Here is a 5,758-nt window from a genome sequence, read left to right on the forward strand (position 1 = left end):
ATATTTATTAAATACACCTTGTGCGCCACATAGGAACCAAATCTAGAACTCGACACTCGAAATCGTACCCTGTTACAATTGACCCCACTCTCCCCTACTTATTACTTGCTTTTTAAATTTTTCAAAATAAATTTTTTTTCGATGTATTGTGATAACAAAACTAATCCTGTGAAAGTTTGAGAAAAACACAATATTTTACATTTTTTCGTGGAACAAATGAATTGTAAATCTGGCCATTACTTTTTTTTCTACTACGTTCATACTAAATATTAAGACAAAAATACTTTCAATGTATACAGATTAAAATACTGCAGTGTGTGCAGTACATACATACTCAGTGTTTACACTCTCTGTATCGCAGGTCAAAAGTAATTCTAAAATCTTCAAAAATCATCAAGTCATTTTTCTTAGATAGTTTCGTTCAAAATTCCATAATACCAGCTTTGAACAACGAATTTCTGGGAATGCATGCTAATGAATAGTACCTGAAAAAATAAACACATTCGCGATGTATATTTAGCTTGACCTTAACGTTTTTATGATTTTTTTAGTAATAAAAGTATTTTATTTTTTATGGTTTTTGTCAACAATTTGTTTTACTAAATCTGTTGGCATTTAGAATTTTTTTTATATCCTACATGAAAATACTGGCAAGGAAAGATTTTAGTTCGGAAGGAATTAAAAAATTAAAATTTCATACAATGATCGACACACATATCACGTTTGGTTTTTGCATTGGTAATAAATTAACCTGTATTTTAAAATAAATGTGGTAAATGTTGTTGTTGTTGCTTATGCCCACTTGACCAACAGAAGCATTAAATCAAGTCCATGAACTCATTCAAAAAGCTCCCAAAGCTATGTACTCTCTGACTCTATCATGGTAAATGTTTACAACAAAAGTATTCGGATAGTTTAAAAGAAATTCGCCAATGACAAGATTGTTCGAAGATGCATACATTGCTTTTTATTAACTGTTTCAAGCAAAAATATTCTTTAAATAAATTTCTTTTTTTTTTTAAAAATTTCCAGTTGTTTATTTTAGACAGTTTTTATCGTAAAATATATTATAGCTAAAAATACTTGGACACATTCACAGTGAAAACAAAGTTTTTAAAGTTAAAAATGTCAATCCGAAATCTGTAGAGAATTTCTGCTCCTATAGAACAAATTCTTTCCTGCTTAATCTAATAAATTCTTTCATTCTTTATGTATTATATTTTTACAGGATGAAACCATCAGTAAAGACTAGCATGTATATGACTATTTTCTTAGTTCTTGCAATTTCGCAACTTAGCTCAGCAGCCGAGTGCGATCCTAGCGTGTGCGGCATAAGGGACTCTAGAATCAATTGTAATAGAGGCTACAGAGCAGTCTTTGCAACCTGTAGTTGCTGTCTTACTTGTGAAAGAGTTCTACGTAAGTTATCTCTTTCTGGAAAGAGATCATTAAATTAATTATTACATAATTGAAATAGTTATGTGACCTAAACTACCACTAATATAATTAAATATCAATTCCCTGGTATATAAGGCATGTAAACTTGATTCTATTTCGTGGTAGCTTCGGAGTCGATATCACGCTCCCCACACTGGTGACCAGGACGTGGTATGAACTCCTTATACCATTAACATAGAACAGTAGTTTTTTTTCTCAAAATAGAGCTCGAAAATCCGTTGAAGTAAGTGCATTTCTCCCGGCTAATAACAAAAAAAGGAAAGAAAGAAGTAAGAAAAAGAAATGGAAACTATATATATATATATATNTATATATGTCGATATTACGCTCCTCGCAGTTACATAATATAATTTCTTCATCTAAATAGTTATAAGTTAATCATAATTGGCAACTAAAAAAAAAATTGTCTAAACAATTTATAGAGTTTGAGGCATTTTTTTAGCAGTTTTCTGGCTTGTTAAAAGGCATGTCAGATAAGAAATCAGAATTCTTAGTGAATTTTAATATGCTCTAAAAATGTTGTTAAATTTTATTGAATAGTTTTAAAGTTACGGGATAAAACGGGATTACAGCTGAATTTTTTAGGGTGTTGAAAAACACTATTTTTAGTTTGTGTTTTATTGTTGGTCTCTTAAACTTCAAAAAGTTTTAAACTTCAGTGATATGTTTGAGAAATCGCATGATCTAAAAACTTCTGGAGTTAAGAAATAAATCATTTATTAATTATTGAGTAATACGAAAAAAGGTATTAGTATAGCAGCTTTTCCATTATTTTGTCCACTCCCTGTATATATTATCATTCAAATTGCATCCTGTTCTTAGCACTGAAGAAATTTTTTTTTAAAAACTCTAAAAAAAATAAAATAAAGATTTTAATAATTTTTCTGCCCATATAATCTTTTTATGAATTACATTTATGATTTTCTTCCTTTTTCTATTCAGAACAAGGAGAACAATGCGAAGTAAGACGATCTCAATACGAAGTGCTTAGAGGAGGAGTAGTCTATGAAAACTTTACCTACCCCCATTGTGCCCAAGGTCTATATTGCAGTTATTCCAGAACATGTCAAAGAAGAAACTTTTAATTATTTTACATTGTTCCAATCTAATTTTGATTTCTATGATTACTGGAAATTTAAAATTTCCCCTCCATTGATTGGATTAAAGTAATGTTTCAAAAACTCCATGTTGTTTCCTTTCTCGCTTTACACAATCAGAAAATAATATATTCATCCTTAAACCATGTCTTGAACTATGATACTGTCATGATACTGTCTATGATACTGTCTTGAACTATGATACTTAATGAAGGGTTAAATTAACTTCAAAGATCCGGACATCTTTGATTGTAATCACTATAAAATAACCGAAAGTTATAAAGATAGCCTGTGTAGGATTTTCTTAATCGCCTGTTCCAAGAAATTTACGATTTGTCTGTAATATTTATTTATCTTTCGCCCTTAAGATTTGTCTATTTTCAATGTACCTAAGTTAGTACCTAGCGAAGCGAGCTTGTTTTACGAAGCAAATCATAAAAGATTGCGTAGCAATTTTCGGGGGTTGGTGAGCGTTAGCGAGCAGGGGGCGCAACCCACTAGTTCATTAAAAATAATTTTGTTTTTACATTCCAGTTCTCACATAGTATTCAGATTCAGAACAAGTTCTCTTCAGAATGTGGTAAGATTTCCTGGTGTAAGCATATTTAATAGATTTTCTTATTAATTATATAAAAGTGAAGGAGCGAAACTGTAAATGTGCCACTTCTTTAGGTTTTTAACCCTTTGCACGCGAAGTCCTTTTAACAGTAAAAAGAAATGGACGCAACCTCTAGCATTTTGAAATAGTTTTCACAAACTTACCTCATAATACCCGGTGATCACTGAATGAAAAGGTAACTAAATATTAAGAGGAAAAAAAATTCACAATTAGAGTGGTGGGTAATTTACGGGCGGCAGTGGTGACTGATAGTGACTATCAGTGCAAAGTGACTCTCGAGTGCAAAGGGTTAATAGTATAGTTATTACGACTATACATAGTATGAAATATTTCGTGACCGAAGGATTACCACTACGGTTAAATCATATGCTACATATGATTGAGACAACAGAGACTTCCCTTTTTAAATTTATTTCGATAACTGAAAAAGGTTTTAAATTCAAGGCGAATTAAAAAAACAAACAAACCTGAATGTTGATGAAATTAACTTTAAAAATTGTAGCATGATAAATGAATTTTTGTCAAATCAAAGAGTATTCTCTTTCTCATTAAATAGAAATATTTCGATGATTCCCTCTAAAATTATGAAAATTGTTCTAAAACTTTTTTCCGCGCATGCCCTGTATAAAAGAACGGCTTCAATTACTTATATTTTGCTCAGTTTTAAGCAATTTATTTTTCAAATTTTAAAACAAAATTTTTTAAAACAATTTGTTTTAAAACAAATTTTTTTCAGAATTTTATTGAATATTTTAAAAGTTACAGCTAAGAAAAGTAAGACAACTTTTTATTTTTTATTTAATCATTTCCATCCCAGTTCTTGGGAACATAACTTTGATAATTCTTCTACATTTCATTTTATTTGGATGGTAACTTTTCCAGTTATTACTTTATTTATAAAAGATTCGCTATAATATATACTTAGAAAAATATTTTTAGATATGGATTGAAGGCAAGAGCATAACGTCTTTTTAACAGGGTATCTTAATTTCAGAAAAAAATTCCCTAATTTTTTCAGGTAAATTACAGCTAAAAACAATACCATATTTTATCTACATCATTCAATTTTTCTTCAGAAAAATTTGATTATTTTATTTGTTTTGGCAAATATTAGATTTTCTATGTAAAAAAATATATCATTAAATGAGGAAGGGAACATTTCAGTTTGACTAAAGTGTAAAATTTTTGCAGCAAATAATAGTAATAGATTTAGAATGGTTTAACTCGATTCTCTATAACTAACTACTGTTACTGACAATTTTAAGACTGGTTACTTTCCAGGTATAAAATACGAATTCTCCAGGATTTTGAGAAAAAAAATTGCACCTTCCTCTGACTATTCCCTGATTTTTGAAGCTAAAATAAAATTCCCTGACCATGCCAGGTTTTCCCTGTTTTAATCGCTCATTTGTTTAATTTTAATTTACAAATGAATTGAATGCAAATTAATTGTAAAAAAAAACATAATAGCATCTTTGGTAATTTTTAAATTGCTTTTATATAATGTTATATGCATGCGCAACACAACTGAGTCAAGTTTTTTGAAATGTGTGTATTTCAATGGCATATTATAATCTGTTTTCCCTCTCAGTAACGGGAGGGGCTCAGTGAGTTAAACAGAAATAAATGAATAAATAATAGTGTGTTTTATGTACTAAAGGAAAAGGAGTAAATAACGTGATGTATATAAAATGCATTTTTCTGGCTTATTGTCTTGTTTGGTTGTTGAATTTTAATAACGATGTAAATTTTATTTTATAATTTATTTCTTGAATAAAAGATATGCTATAAAAGTTTTTTACAAAAATGATTAAGATTTTTAAAGTATTTCGAATTTTTAACTTAAACAGTTTGTATTTTACCTGTGCGAAAAGGTGGAAAAACATTAATTTGTCAGTTTGTTAGAAAAAGAATGTACCAAACTTAGTATTCATGTTTTAAAAATTGTCTACAAAATGTGTAAATGTTTTTTTTTTAAGAAAATGTGAATTTTGATGAGGAGCTAAATAAAATTGACTGGTGCGCTCATCTGTGAAATGGAAAAGAAAACTGAGGATTTGAAGTTTTTTCTTATATTGGATAAGATGATTGTAGATGTAGCAGTTGCACCATAAGAGCAATTGACATTTTGCTTTGGAGTCACTTTGCTTTCAATGTAATGCTCAGTAAATCAAGCTCTATGTTCTTCTCGTCTCTTCAGTTTATGCTCTATGAGCTGAAAAAGGTGCTTCTAAAAACGGTATAGAAAACTTAAATATTCTACTATTTAGAAAAAACACATAAAGAATATAAGTGTAAGAAAGCAAATACAGTAAAATATCTTTTTTTTCTGTAATTAAGTTGTCTTATTCACTAATGCATTCTCACATTTTATGTTAAAAAGTTGTATAATAGCTTTCAGGCACCAATTCTTTTTGCAAGGATGTTGACTGATCCACTCCGAGAAGATATGTTATAAAGTGGTAAAAAATAAAAACTAAGACCTGCATAATTTTGCTGCCATGAAAGCTACATAGTTTTAATAATTATCATTGATGACTTAATGTGATTTTTAGAGTTGTGTTACGCATGCATATAACATTAT

At 29.3% G+C, this 5,758-nt stretch overlaps 1 long non-coding RNA gene across 1 annotated transcript; it reads left to right on the forward strand.

Annotated features, from left to right (window-relative positions):
* Window positions 1–1,228: 1,228 nt before the first annotated feature.
* Window positions 1,229–2,642, forward strand: LOC107455501 (uncharacterized). Its single transcript, XR_011635989.1, has 2 exons — window positions 1,229–1,419; window positions 2,401–2,642. It is a non-coding gene; the product is annotated as an uncharacterized lncRNA (long non-coding RNA).
* The last annotated feature ends 3,116 nt before the right edge of the window (window positions 2,643–5,758 follow it).

The sequence above is a fragment of the Parasteatoda tepidariorum genome, unplaced genomic scaffold, assembly GCF_043381705.1.
Source record: "Parasteatoda tepidariorum isolate YZ-2023 unplaced genomic scaffold, CAS_Ptep_4.0 HiC_scaffold_3790, whole genome shotgun sequence".
Taxonomy (NCBI): domain Eukaryota; kingdom Metazoa; phylum Arthropoda; class Arachnida; order Araneae; family Theridiidae; genus Parasteatoda; species Parasteatoda tepidariorum.